This window comes from Coenobita brevimanus, chromosome 71 (assembly GCF_032717465.1).
Source record: "Coenobita brevimanus isolate Jiangsu-jjx chromosome 71, ASM3271746v2, whole genome shotgun sequence".
NCBI classification, from domain to species: domain Eukaryota; kingdom Metazoa; phylum Arthropoda; class Malacostraca; order Decapoda; family Coenobitidae; genus Coenobita; species Coenobita brevimanus.
Genome location: NC_137024.1, coordinates 47645741 through 47661917, shown reverse-complemented (window position 1 = coordinate 47661917; position 16177 = coordinate 47645741). Strand labels below are relative to the sequence as shown.

General features: G+C 39.6%; 1 protein-coding gene across 1 annotated transcript in view; it reads right to left on the bottom strand.

The window, feature by feature from the left end:
• The window catches only part of LOC145406772 (protein O-mannosyl-transferase TMTC1-like), a 328915-nt gene that overhangs the window by 32206 nt on the left and 280532 nt on the right, over nucleotides 1–16177 (bottom strand). The gene's annotated exons all lie outside the window — the stretch shown is intronic.

Sequence of the window (16177 nt, the reverse complement as noted above, 5' to 3'; positions counted from 1 at the left end):
CCCATTGCAGCTCTCTGATGATCAGAACATAAGAGCATCAGAAGAGAGGATACTGCAGTAGGCCAGTTGGCCCATGCTAGGCAGCTCCGAAAAGAGTAACTAATCTACTAGGATGAGATAAGGATAGCAGTGATAGGGACAAAAGGTACACATTGCCTGAGCATGGTTCAGTAGAGTTTTGTTTGGTTCTGGTTAGATTTTTCCCAGGTTTAGTGTAGTGGGTTAGGTTTGACTGACTAGTTAGGTAATGTTAAGGTGGGTTAGGTTTCACCAAGCTGAGTTATGTGTGGTTGAGATAGGATATGTTCGTATGATCAGAGTTATATTTAAGCAAGTATGATCAGGCTAATATGTCAGATCAGTTGAGGTTGAGTCATATTTGACTAAGTTTGGTTACCGGTATGTTTGAGCTTGACCAAGTGTTGGGCCTGTTCAGGTAACGTTAGGTTGGGTGGCATTGCTTTATTTGAGTTTGATAAGGAAAGGTACCGAGGCTGGACTGATTTGGGTTGGGCAAGGTTAGACTAAAGTTATTTTCGCTACATTTAATGGTTAGGTTTACATAGGTTGGGTTATGTTTAATGAGGTTTTGATTTTTTTTTTTCGTTGCTCTTCATATATAAATGTATCGATATTGACTGAGTTAAACCTGGCGTTATTAGATCCCCGCATTTTAGTGTTACATATTATGAGATGCAAAAATGCCTAAATTATGTAAGCTCAGATTAAATTTAATTCAGCCTCTTTTGGTTCATGTAAAGAGACTCAGTGGATTATAAAACAATCAATCAGTGTACATATACGTTCCCTGGATAAATTTCCAAATATATCCCAATCCCATCAGCTCATGACTAGATCGGTCAGATTGCGTGAGGTATGATTTATGTGGGAATCCCCTTCATCTCTCCCTGTCGTGGCTTTCTGTGGTCAAGCCCACACACTGTGAGCAGAATTTGTGGCAGGAAGGCCAGCCATGTGCCGTTAGTGATGGAAAAGTGTTCTGTGATCAGCAAAAGTTAAGTTGCTTTTGTTCATTTCTACGAAGTATTTCTTGAGTTGGTAATCATTCATTCAAGTTCTCTACCACGATGAACTTCAGATAACTAACGTTCTTAGCATCCTCGAATTGCTGCTGAGTATAGTTGCGTCAGAGGAAGAAAACAATATTTCTTTCCTTACGACACGTGGGATTGTACGACAAAGATAAATGAAAGCCTCCGACTTGAGAGTCAGAAAGGCCAGTGACGACCATATTGTTCAGTTACGTCCTTCAACTTACTACCATATTAAGATCGGCATTTAACAGAAACTAGAATTTTAAGTGCTTTCTACCTAAGCCAGATCAGGTATCTGGATAAGTACTGTATCTTGCAGAAATCAAAATACCACAGCCCACAAAAATAACATCGTTTCTGCCGTCTCATATAACCTCGCGATAACCTTTAATGAAACTTTAGCGGCCACAGAGTTTAAGGTGTTATGAAATAAAGGATGACCGGTGATTAAGAACCGTCTGCGAGGTGATCTTGGTTCAACACCGACAGTAATATGAAGCCCTTTGTCAGGACTGAACGATGCAGTTACAGTCAGCACTTTATTTTCTTATCATTACTTTATTTTCACATGAGCACTTTATTTTTACATTAACACTTTCTAGTTTCTAATCAGCCCTTTCTTTTCCCATCAGCACTTTTTTCTCCTCGGCTATTTATATTCAGATTTGGGGTTTTGAAATAATGTAATGTGCCTTCAACTCGCTTGATGATTAATGGTTGCCAGGACAAAATGTCAAGAATATTTTTAACGCGTTTCGAGACGGCGTAAAGGAACTGTTGACCGGCACAGTGCAAACAAGAGCACAATTATTCTACCACCAGCTAATGAGGGAAGCTTTTCTTTTTCTTTTTTTTCCTTTTTTGCCGCCAGTCTGTGAACATGAATGCCAGCCAGTCCTTGATATATTGCCAATAATAACATCCATAGAGAAACATCAAAGGGACTCATAATGCATAAAAGACTTATAGCCTACTTTTGTTATTTTAAGGGGAAGGAATCGAAGCAATTGTAGGTCAAACAGAAATGAGCGTTGTCCGGCTGACAGGCCATTCTTAGACTGAATAAAATAGTCATGCTGAAGCAAAGAACAAAGCTCAATGAACGTCGTCATTGTGAAAGGGATAGTGGAGGTTATTTCTAAATCAATTTTTATGAATGCCTCTCCCCTACCCCTCCGGCTGAACAAAATCGTCCAATGATAACAAAGATACAGTACAACTGGAGTCATCGTCCTGAATGAATTAAATCTCAACGCACAGTTCTGCAGGCTTCGTCTTTATCCTTCTGGCCCCAAACAATGAACTTCTCTGATATATTCTGTCCTGCGTCAGACGATTTCATTCAGCTCAGACAATTGTAGTACAGTAAAAAGATTACATTTACCCTGATTTACTGTTTGATCGAGAATAAAGAATTTGTATTATATTTAAGCCAACGTCGGGTCATATCTTTCAGCTTAGAAAAATCCTCCGCGTCTAAAGAAGGTAACCCTTTTCTCAGATTTGTTTTTATTAGTGTTCCGTCCAAAGAGGTATGACTTTTTTCAAATCTGTTATCAGTATTCATCATAACAATCTAAGAATCTCATGACTCAATCTTAGCTAAAAATCGTTTGGCGTCAGCAGCAGTGAAATGCAATAAATGTGCTATTCATGACCGAGTTAACTGAGTCAACATGAACACTCTTAAGAACCTATGAACCCAGTTTAATATCTTCTGGCGTTAACTGGAATAGAATGCTAGAGTTCTCACGATCATGGGAATGTTTAAGTTTAGCATTTTGTGAAATGATGCATAATTTCTTCTTTTTTGTTTTCCTAGTATTTTGTGAAAAAGTGCATTTTTTTTTTTTTTTTAAATACCAAATCATCCTCCTGAGCTTTTTTTCCACTCACAAAGCATAAGCGAAAAAGCATGGCAGAAGGAGAACTAATCGCATTATGCCCAATAAAATAAGACCACACTTATTTATTCAGCATTCTAGACCCCAGAATCTTTACCCTATCTCACAGAAATAACCATCCACACACATCGTTTCATATTACCTGATTGAGTCACTTAACGATGGGGAAAAGCAGTCGCGAAGCTAGACACACATGTTATCTGTTCCCTTTCATTCAGTATGGGTCTATCAAACATGAATTTCAGATTTGGCACAGATCCTCCATCATTTCACCCAGTTTTTGACAGACAGTAAACAGACAGCTGACCAGACCGACCAGATTGTACCGTACTTTAGCGGATGAACAGTACCATGTGAATCTGACATCACTCTGTCCGCTTCGTTTGCCGGGTTGATAACGTTGGTCAAATTGCAAATCGGAGCCCCGAAAAAACATGAAGCTTCGACCACATGGCGTGCGCGGATCCTCATATCTCCCCTCTATCATTCAGAATCTGTTGATAAAGTTTGCCATATGAAAGAGAGAAATTAGGATAAGTTAAAAAGACCGATTAACCGATTAAACGATTCTTTCCAGTTTTCATCGTTATCCTAAGAATAAGAATAATAAGAATAACAGTAGCAGTAGTGGAGGTTACAGCAGCAGTAGCAGTAGTAGTAGTAATTGTAGCAGTAGTCGTAGTAATAGGCCTAGTAGTAGTAGAAGAACTAAATTTCTGAAGTTGCCGAAGCAGTATTCAAAGAACTCCACATTCCTGATGGTAATGCCACATTCCACATTAGAATGACAAAAAAAAATCCGCATTTGTACACCAGTAATGAAATATACACCGTATAAGGAGTGGCTGTAGTAAATGGATCATTATCAGTAATACACACAAATTAAATGTGCAGAGATAAGTGATATGATTTTTTATCTAACCCAGATCTATATATGTGAGAATCTAGGTCCAGAGTCGTCAAAAAGCGTATAAAAATGTTGATTTGTCATAAATGCTGTTATGAAGTCTTTAAAAGTAGCTAAAGACTCTTAGGATTCTGAAAATAGTTTTATTATAACAAGATCTAAAATTAAGGGACTTTTGGTATGACTAAAACGTTTTTACGGATTTTGACCTATGACCCTGAGATCAAGGTCAAGGTCATTCATACTGTGCAGATCACGTCCACTCATGACCCACTACATTTCCACTGAGTTTGGTCAAAATCGGCCAAAAACTTTCCGATTTAGCACATTAAGGTATGAGGCGGCCATTTTGATATTCTTCAGTATCTCAAAAAGTATTTGCTGGATTCATTATGAAGTTGCACTGATATATGTTGACGACTGCATACTGGAACATGTGCAAAACAATCGATTAAGTAGCTTTTGCTGCGCAGGAGAGCAAAAATTGAAAAAAATACGACGGAAGGCGTTAGTGCTAGGAAAAAAATGTGTCAAAAGAAGCCAAGTGTATAAGGTACGATCTCGGAATGCCAGTTTTAAAGATCTCCCTTTCCCCCCCCCCAAAAAAAAAAAAAATGTCTACAGTATCGATAAGAGCTCCACAGAATATGGAGTTTACTACTACTGCTACTACTACTACTAACCTTCACCAAAGAGGTTATGTTTTACCCAGCGTTGGTTTGTTTGTCTCTTTGTTTGTTTGTTAGCAGGATCTATCAAAAAGTTATGAACGGATTTTGATGAATTTTGTGGAAAGGTGGGCCATGGACCAAGGATCCGGAGTATCTCGCACAATATCTCCAAACGTTCTCAGTGGATTTCAATTAAATTTTGTGGAAAAGTGGGCTATGGACCAAAAAAAAAAAAAAAAGATTAAATTTTGGGGCGGATTCGGATCCGGTATCAACGGATCCGGATCCGAATCCTGTATCCACGAATCCGGATCCAGATCCTTTTTAGTGGCAGTGGCATTAGCGGATGATCTCTCTGACCGCTTTCTAGTCATAATATAGTTTTATTTGGCTCTAATATACTCAGCACGAAAACTTCTTTCCTACGCATTAAAATATTTTATTCGGCTTAGGAGGGGCTTCTGGAACTGATGGGGCTAGCTATAGCCTTTATTAATCCCTTCGCTGTGCTCCTCTTACTCTAACTTGCCCTAAAATTATCATCTCTCCATCTTGAATGCTGAGCTGTAACAACAGACTAACATTAGAATATGATGCTAGTCACGAAAAGTGCTAAGGAGAGGGTATATAGCTGTAGAATGATCTCGCTTTGCCACTGAGTTACATGAAATAAGGAGCAAAAGGAGGAAAATCTTAACCAAATTAATGTGTAAAAAAGTGTAGTAAACGACTCTCCTCCTCTGCATAAAAACGTCATTTCGGTAGCCTGGATCATAGAAAACAGACGTCATTGTATTGATGGTATAAAGATCTTACGAGTATATGACAACTCGTTTTTCAGGTTGTTTTTACATGTTAAGCATTGCACCTTTCACCATGAGACCCCCCTCCCCTACCCTTAATGCACTCGTCTTTTGGTAGAGAAGACAATAATAAAAAGGCTATTACACCCCCCCCCCAAAAAAAAAAAAAAAAAAAAAAATCGACAAGAGGACGTACATATTCTAACATTTCAGTTTCTTCTAAAAGTTTGTCATGTTAGCAAAGCACCCTACTATGCTTTCTTTAACTTGGCCTAATATTGCCATCTCTCCACCTGGATGTCTTAGTTATAATAGTAAACTAACACCAAAGTATGGTACTAGTCACGAAGAAGTGCTATGAAGATGATGAAGAGCCGTAGCATTATCTTTTTCTGCTAGTGAACTATGGGAAAACAGCCGATAAAGGACGAAAATCTGGGCAAAGATAAGGTGAAAAAGCTGTAGTAAAAGGGTTTAAGTAGACTACACTTAACTCCTTCCGTTCAGATAGCCTCTCCTGAGCTAAGTAAAATAGTCAGAAGCTGGTTTATTTTCATCTGAGGGATTAGGCCCCTCCCTCAACTTGAATACTATGCTGTGGTTGCAATGAAGTGGATGACTATTAGTTATAAGCATAAGTCTCTTTTGTTACTAGTCAAATCCCTAGCACTTCTCCATCAGCAGTTTTATTCTGCATATTACACCTTCACATTTTTACTCCGATGACAACGTTTGTTTTAATCCGACCACATGCTCAGGTGCTTTTTTTACGGTTAATAAAAGCCCTCTCGTAGAAGAAAGGGTTAGAAACCGTCCCAATAAGCCACATAAAACTTCAGTTGACACTGTTACTATTATCTTCCTTCCACTCAGATATTTTCTTTTTATTTTTCTTAGCTAAGCAAAGACCTTCCGCACCTTATGTAGTGAAACATTCTTTTCCATAGTGTTTGTATCGCTGTAATAATAACACAGGATGCAAAATTAACGTACCGTACAAAAATTGAAAATCCCTTCACTATTAAGATGCCTCTTAATATATTTTGTCTACTTCCGGGCAACTTTATTCACAAGATATGAAGCTTTTCCGATCTTAATAACACTAATAGATTAACCTCTTCAATCCCAGTGCTCTGTACTATGTTGAATAAAATTGTATGTTATTGTATGTTGTAGCAAGAATGTAATGTACCGTAAGTACTGGGTATATTGGAGACAAAAGTGCCCATGTGTAAAAATATGCGGAAACAGATCGAGCAAGTCTCAAACCTCACCCGGTCCCGAGTAGTTCCAGTTAAGCTAAACTAAGCTAGGTTAGAGTAGGTTAGGCTGAGTTAGGTTAAGTTAGAATATGTTTGGTTGGGCAAGATTAAGTAAAGTTAAGTTCGGTTCAGTTCGGTTAAATGAAATTAGGTTAGGCAGAAAAGACCTAGTAAGTTATTTTAGGTTAGAACAAGTTTGGTTAAGTTAAACAAAGCTAGTTCAGTAAGGACGAAACGTAAGGCGACAGAATGACCTTGGTGCTGGATCGACGTGAATGTAAAAACACTGGTAAGACTGAGGTGCTGGGGAACCTGCAAGTCTACCAGAAGATGGCCCCAGGTTCCTAAGCCACCCGGAAATTAATCTCTTCCTCACATAAAAATAGATAGATAAATAGATAATGACAGCAGCCCCAACAAAGCTCGCATCACTCGCTCATATAATAAGTTTGATCACTGGTCCGAACACAATGGGGAAATAATTTAGAGGCTTAATGGGTATGTTAGGACCACGGAAAGTTGAACACGGGAATAATATGTGTATCTATCCGCTGAATAATATATTCACCCATTTGTTTATTAGTACTGTACATCCAACTCTCCATCGGTCATGCTTAGTCATAGGCTGGTCCTGTCACTCCGGTACAGCCTGTGGACTATCTAAAGAACCGTCGTCTGTGGCAATTTGGAGCTGCAGATTGGGAGGCCCTCAGGCAGTACATCTTTGATTTTCCCTACAATGATTATTGCTTCCATTGCCGGGATCCATCTGAGTGTGCCTTACCCATTACGGAGGTTATTCTTTCGGGCATGGAAGCATACATTCTTTTCTCGTATCCTTTGTCTAACGCAAGAAAGTGTTGGTTTAATCACGCTTGTTCTAATGCTGTCCGCAACAAGGAGAGAGCCTACAAAAGGTACCGGAGCCAACCGATCCCTGAATCACATCATCTTTACGTTTCTGCCCGGAATCGTGTTCTGTTCTTCACTCAGCAAAAATAATTTCATCGGTACTAAATGCTGTCAACTCTCCAACTCGAATTCTTCCCGCTCCTTCTGGCACCTTGCCAAGAACCTTTCTAACAACTTTACCTCATTATCCTTCCCTCCTCTTTTCTACTCTGATGGTTCTGTAACTATATCTTCTACTGATAAAGCAGATCTCTTCGCTCAGACTTTCTCCTCCAATTCCACCTTAGACGATTCCGGTGCTGTTCCTCCATCACTTCCTCCTTCTGACTTCCTCATGGCTGACATGAAAATTTCTTCAGCTGATGTATTTTCGGCCATCACTGGCCTGAATACTAACAAGGCATATGAGCTTGATGAAGTCCCTCCTGTTGTCGTCAAGAACTGTGCTTCTGTGCTTACACCCTGCATAGGTAAACTCTTTAGCCTTTGTCTTTCAACTTGTACCTTTCCTTCTTGCTGGAATTTTGCTCTTATTCAGCCAGTTCCAAAGAAGGGTGACCATTCCCAACCCTCTATCGTCCAATTGCTTTAACATCCTGTATTTCAAAAGTTTTCGAGTCAATTCTTAATAGAAAAATTTTAAGGCATCTTTCCCATCACAACCCTCTTTCTGATGGTCAGTACAGGTTCCGTCAGGGACGCTCCACTGGCGATCTTCGCACCTACCTTTCAGACTCCTGGTCATCCTCCTTTCGGGACTTTGGCGAAAGCTTTGCCATTGCACTTGACATCTCAAAGGCTTTCGATCGAGTCTGGCATAAATCTTTAATTTCCAAACTGTCCTCTTATGGTTTCTATCCTTCTATGTGTGCCTTCATCGCTAGCTTCCTTTCTGGTCGTTGTATAGCCACTGTTGTAGACGGCCATCGTTCTACTCCTAGATCTATCAACAGTGGTGTTCCTCAGGGCTCTGTCCTATCACCAACTCTCTTCCTTTTATTCATCAATGACCTTCTAAGCTGTACATCTAACCCTAGCCACTCATACGCTGATGACTCCACCCTTCACCTTTCCATTCGGTTCCCGCAACGCCCATCTCAGCAGTTACTTCAACAAACAAGGGATGAGGCTATGGCACGTCTAATGTCTGACTTAGCTCGTATCTCTGACTGAGGTAAAAATAATCTGGTTGTTTTTAATGCATCTGAGACTCAGTTCTTACACCTGTCAACTCGACAAAATCTTCCACAGGTATACCCACTAATGTTTAATAATCTTCAGCTTAATCCTGCATCATCCTTGAACATGCTTGGGGTTTCATTTACTCGGGACTTATCTTGGAAAGATCATATTACAACTCTTGTAAAATCTGCTTCCAAGAGATTAGGTGTGCTAAGCCGACTCTGTTCCTTCTTCACTCCTGCACAATTGTTGACTCTATACAGGGGTTTTATCCGCCCCTGTGTGGAGTACAACTCTCATGTGTGGGGAGGCTCCTCACATACAGCTCTTCTCAATAGGGTGGAGTCAAAGGCTTTTCGTCTCATTAACTCTCCTCCTCTTACTGATTCCCTTCAACCTATGTCTCTTCGCCGCACTGTTGCATCTTTATCTCATTTCTATCGCTACTTCAATGGTCACTGCTCCTCTGAATTGTCTGCATGCATTCCTCCACATCTACGATGGGCACGTAGCACCCGTCTAGCAGCAAACTCTCATACCTTTTCTGTCCAGCTCTCTAATGCAAGAGTTAACCGTTACTCCCAGTCCTTCGTTTATGCAACAGGTCAACTCTGGAACTGTCTCCCTCTGTCTGTATTTCCTGCTTCCTATGATCTGCAGTCTTTCAAACGCAGTGTGTCCAGGCATCTCGAAATGATCGGATCTTGAATTTGGCTCTCTCTTGTACTTTGTTTTTCTCTTGGAGGGAACTGTTATTGCGGGCTCATGGCTTTTGGTTCCTTCTTCGTCGCATTAAAAAAAAAAAAAAAAAAAGGTTTGTTTGGAATCGGTTGATTCTGAAAGGCAGAAGTGCCTGCCACAATTTAACATGACAAGCCGGCAGGCAAAGACCGCTAGCTCTAAGTGGGCCGTTGCGGTTCAGCCATACACAAAGGAGGGCCCTTATCTGGTTAGAGTCTAAAAATACCATCACTCGCCTCTCTTTGGACACAAACTTAACCACCCAGACAACAGAAATAACTCGATACTTGCATAATCCAGATAAACATAAAAAATGTGAACTATTCATAATTTTGTTTATGAAACCTCCCATTTTATGTACCAGGTACTGATTTTGTTCGTAATACACACATCTAGTCATTTAAACCATTCCAGCACCACTGAAATTTTTTGGGGGGATGAAAATAAGGATATTTCTCAGTGCAATGTTTTTTTTTTTTTTTCCTCTGCTTAGTTTTCACAGGCATGTATGCAGTCATTCTGCGAAATTTTCCGTGCTTCATTGCAAAGAACAGGACGGGTTTAGGAAGCTAAAATTTGCATTGTCAGGTGCGCCAGAAGTTTCTCTTCAATTTGGTATGGGAAAAAAATTGAAATTCGAAATCTGAAAAAATGGTGTCAGGGCCGCCCACTGCATACCGAATTTTTGGACCCACAGCCACGGACCTGCTGGTTGCCTAGCAACCAGAACATTGCAGGTCATATGCTGGTCACTGCTTCCAGGTTTAGTCAAAATCAGTTAATTCTGAAAAGTAGAAGTGCCAGCCACAATTAAACAAGACTGCAAGGGACGCTGAGGCCAATCTTCATAGGGGTGTCATTTGAAAACTAGGAGAGAGAGGAAAAATGGATGGCACTCTTCCAATAGGGAACGACCTCAAGATTACGCCAAAAGAAATCAGAAGTCTGTGTCAGCTAAGATTAAACCAGCCTGTATTTGTTTCAGCCAATACTAGGTTGACTAACAGTTTTGGCGAAAAAATGAGCAGTCAAGGGCTGGGCAGTCACTTCAGAAGTAATTTAATCACATTGGTTTATATTACTTCAGTATAGACTTGCTATACCAGGCTGACATTATGTGTGTACTTTGGTGGGTGAAATATGAGAGAGTGGAGCCAGGGAGAGGCAGGTGTGGCGGGAACCCTGAGGCAGCAGCTGGCAGGTGGTGTGTGTTGTGAGCAGTTCAGTTTTATCATTCTTGACCAAGGTAGATTAACACACACGAACGGATTATGCAAAGTATCCTGAGTATATACCGGCTAATTAATATTATATGCAACACCTCAGTTTTTTAAATAATTGAACGATTAATTAAACATAGGATCCAGTTAAATGACCGACTATATAAAGGGCAGCGAGAGTTCCCTTGCATGTGCCAATATTTACTTAATTTTTCTCGTCCCTAAGTTAGTGAAGAGACTTTATTATCAGTCGCTATTATTCTGAATAGTTTATCGAAGTTCTGCAGTCATGTCCCAGTCAACAGTACTGTATATGATAACTAGACTCTGACAACACAACAAGGAAACTTACCACTTCAAGCCATCGCTTATTAAGTAGGTTACTGCTGATAAGTTACTGTGTACCTCATCATAACTTGGTTTCAAATCATCATAATCGCCATCATCCTGACTTTTATTCCTGCATAAAAATGGTATGAGATAAGGTCCAAAAACAAGGAGAGAGAAAGCACAAAGTCACACAGACTTTCACGCATCATTCAAACTACCTGAAACCTGGCTCAGTCCCACAAGCATAATATTATATGTACATATCTTTGTTTCTGTTTCCTTTCACGGATGCACTTCACATATACGTGGGAGATATGGTTGATGCGTCCACTTTGAAGTTACACTGGAGGTGCCAAATCCTTTTCACATATTTGTCATATTCTTCAAGCTATTTATAAACGACCTTTGAACGACCATGCACGGCAAGGTAAAAATTCTTACTGAGAAATCGAGAGTGAGAAGGGGGCAATTGCTCTTACTCAAAGTGTACTTACAATGGTGAGGGTGAGATAGCGTGACGGTTGTGCTGTTGTGTGACTCCACCCTGTTACAGTCTTGAATTATGTCCAACGATCCGCCTCACGATACAAGAGCCAATAAGTCTGAAATCCATACCTAAACGAATCCGTATATCAGCAGGTTCGACAGCTGAAAAAAAAAGTCACAATGGACGATGGCTCTTTGTTTATATCTTATTTTTGCAGCCGTCAGACGATTTATTTAGCATGATAAAGAACTTCCCTGTGAAAAGGTTAGACCCAGTGTCTTTCTGTGAGTTCAGAGCGATGATGTCTTGTTTTTAGTAAGTTTTGCTACCATAGGACGACGATATTTAACATTGTACAGGTTAGTCTTGGCATAGGAGATAAGTAAGTCAGGGTGGACTTCATTTTTTGTTAATATGTTTAGTGCCTATGATACAAAATATACGAATATTTCCTCACGCTCAGAGTAAGATCTGAGAATAGCAATAGCTTCTGAGGACGTGAACAATCTTGGGTTTATGGACCGCGAAAAAATGACAACTGTGACAGAGGCTTGGCGCCTTTTTTGCCGAGGTCACCCTGGGCAAAGACGGGGATTAGACGTCAGGCAATCAAAGGAGGGGCATACAGACCCTTGCCTGCTATATGTTTAGTTTTTTTAATCACCAGCAGTGAAAAGTACAGTATATATATATATATCAATAGTAAATTAGGGGAGAGAGGCTCGGACCCATTTTGCCTCGTGGCTGCCCTGGATGAGCTTGAGGATTGGTCGTCATGAAGTAGAAAAGAAGCAAAAAAATAATAATAATAATAATATTAATAGTTTGGCATTTCGCTTCATTAGTTCAGAACCGAACTATTTCCCAAGACTGTTCGCTTACGATTAATATATTCTTCCTATTTACACCCAACAAGAAGTATTAATACTCGGAGCTGCTTCAGTCCCTGACTATTCACGACTAGAAAACGAAATTGTGATCTTAATAGTTTTTTTTTTCTTTCTTTTTAGTTTGTTTTGAATCGGTGCTTGATGAGATATGTTTAACAAGATAATAAAAGAATAACCTGTAGAAATTTATCAAACAGATGAAAGAAAATATGAAGGGAAATTGCATAAACCAAGTTCATTTAGCATTTGTTCTGACTTTGAGTGCCTCAGGAAAGTACTCACTTGCAAGGTTGTGATAGAAGCAGTAAATGACAAGCGATAAAAAGCAAACAAATATTATTAGCCAAGGCTCATTTTAATATTTGATCCTATTCTCTACAACCAATAAAAGTAACATAAAAAAAGTAATAGACATACTCAAGGCTGTATTCTCAGCCGCTTTGAAGACTCCCGTAACACCTTTTCTTTAGCAATTTCTTCTGCACTTTACATCGCACCATCCTCTTGTATATTACTGATGCGCCCTATCTCAATTCCAAACTGCTATAGCATAGCAGAGAATCCTAAGCTGTAAAATGGCAAGGGAGAGGTGATGCTAAGCCCTCTGTGCCACCTAAAATACTGCCCTTAGTGACAAACAGCAATGGAAGCATAGAAGTAATACAGCATACATCAAGTTCAATTTGCGTTTGGTCCATATATCAGTGCCTGGAGTATGCGTATGGAACGACACTGATCACGCCTATACAATGGCTGTCTTGAGTTCTTCCCTAATCATACTCAAGTACACACAGTTGGGTTCGAAAAAAAAAAAAAAAAAAAGTCGAAACGAAGTAGCGATTCCTAGTTCATATAGGATTTGGTTCGAAAATCGTGGTTTGGTGTACGAATAGGCCTGTAGAGGAAAAATTATTGGCAACTGTCGTACATTTTTGGTGTCATAAAGTTCCTACCGACGAATATGCAAGTAAAAGAAATAATTTTCTAAAACACTGAGGTTGAAAGGAAATGGCAATCTTTAGCTCATATCGCTTTTGATCGAATGGGGAACACGTATGTAGTAATTATCAACCAAAATTATACACCCAATATATAAGTTTTAATGCAGTACCGGTAGTGTTCAAGTACTTCTGTAGAAACAAATCAGTAATCTTATTTTTGTTTGTTTGTTTTTCTGTTTCATAATTCAGTTTCTTTTTTTTTTTTTTTTGAATCTGCACCACTTTGAGGACAAGAACGGAGGAACAAGTGACCGCGATTGTACAAAACGAAGTGCAGGTCAGACTGGCGCCATCACGTCGTCATAATGCGCGTATTTGAACCCAGGATCAATAGGTTCTGATGGCTGACAGGAGCACGAGGTCAAGGGCGTTCGATCCTTTGTTCTTGTTTTCTCTTAGTTTTCAGAGGTTGCTGGTTGAGAGTAATTCATTCTCTCTCTCTCTCTCTCTCTCTCTCTTTCTCTCTCTCTCTCTCTCCTTTACTCGGTTCCACATAAACTTACAAGTAAACAGTCCCTTTATGATGCTCAAACACATACCTGTTTACTCTCTCTTTCTTTCTCTCTCTCTCTCTCTCTCTCTCTCTCTCTCTCTCTCTCACACACACACACACACACACACACACACACACACACACACACACACACACACACACACACACACACACACACACACACACACACACACACACACACACACACACACACACACACACACACACACATTCCCCCTTGTCATAACACTTCCCCAGTTATACACTCCCTCTTTTACAACCACTCCCTCCTTTCCCATCCTCTCTCTCTCTGTATTTAATCTATAGGTCTCTATACAGTACTGTATGTTTGTCTCTGTATGTCTGTAGGTGCAGAATAATCACAAATTATTAATAAATATATTAAATAATAAATAACATAATATGTGTCTAACACAGTCAGATTTTCCAATATAAACGGCAAAAATTACAGGAAAAAGAAAAGGGAGTAATAACCGACTGAAACTGAACAAAAACTTCAGTTATTAGTACTATCGATTACTGGTGTGTCCATGGTATAACAGCCTCAGTATTATCGATTACTGGTGTGTCCATGGTATAACAGCCTCAGTATTATCGGAACAGAGAGATACGATGAATTTCCGAATAAGCTCTGTGTCCTTCGCAATCTCGGAAAGGTTGGTATGCCTGATTGCCAGGGTCATTTCGTAACAGTTTCACAGTGTGGCTCGTCCTTTGATTCCGTTTCTTTTCTGCGTATTTGAGTATAAGACTACTAAGATGATGATGATGATGATGATGATGATTTCTTTGTGTGCGATGTTGCTTTTCTGTATTACTATATCTGAAGTGATGATGTCTCACAAATTACGTAAAAGCTATATTTTTATAACTGTATTGTTGAAAATGACACAGCATACTAATTTGAGTACGTATGGACGTGCAAGATAAATTATTGGAGAATATTTTAAAATGCTTCGTTCTAGTGTTTCGAAGTGTAAGAAGTACTGACAAGTTTTTGAGCTGCTGACCATCGTCTAGCATGCGATGCCATGAAGCCATTACTCTTTCGTTACGATGACGTATTTTCAATTCATTTTTTTTTTCTACCAAAAGGTGATAGAGAAGAAACTTTTCGAACTGACGACGTCAAATATAGCTTCCATTTATGTTAGAGCTCCCCCTGGTTTAATGAAAACGAGAAGAGGAAGAAAGAATTTTGTGAGCGTGTATAGCATATATATATATATATATATATATATATATATATATATATATATATATATACACACACACACACACACACACACACACACACACGTTAGTGCGTGCCAGCAAAAATTTTCGAGACTAACTACTAGCCATTCCATCAAAGAAAGTTTACAAATACCATTGTCTTTGTTTCCATTTCGTTACTCAGCCCACAGCCACCAATTCTGACCGAAATGTCGAAAAAAAAGGAAAAATTTTGCGTATTTTCGCGTGTCGCGATTTCCGACAACTTCTCGCCGTCACGTCGCCTACTATGGCCAAAATTTGTGTGCGGTATTTTTCTGACATCCCCTGGACGTACCCGACCTAATGCAAAAAGAATTAGGTCGATATCTATTACCGTCCTCATGAAAGAAACGAACAAACGCGCGCGCGCACGCACACACGCACATACACACACACACACACACACACACACACACACACACACACACACACACACACACACACACACACACATTTGCAGCTTGATTTTAATTAGAGAGAGAGAGAGAGAGAGAGAGAGAGAGAGAGAGAGAGAGGTTATCAGACTGAAAATATTAAGAAGAACATAGTGTTTTATTGGTTATTATGGCACATATCACTGATGGTCTGGCCTTTCCTCGGGGTTCAAATCAGCCTGAGGTAGCATGAGGATTTTCACTTACAGATAGTTATATTATGTGAGTCGGTCTCCTATCCTTACAGTTGCGTCGTTTTGAGTTTTTACATTTTAGCGGGACAAATATAAAAGTGGCTGCTACAGTTAGGACCAGTGACCACTGCATGGTCCAAGTTTCAGCTCTGTGGCTCAAACAGTGTCTGGGATATCACCCTGACCAGCAGATGTGTGATAAGCTACTAAAATTAAGAAACAACACTTGAATTCATCTCTCTCTCTCTCTCTCTCTCTCTCTCTCTCTCTCTCTCTCTATATATATATATATATATATATATATATACAGTATATATATATATATTGAAGGCAGTTATCAATCTCTAAAATATACTGAGCGTAATTTTTCTCTTCTCACATAGGCTAACTTTCATCCATAAAGAGACCACCGT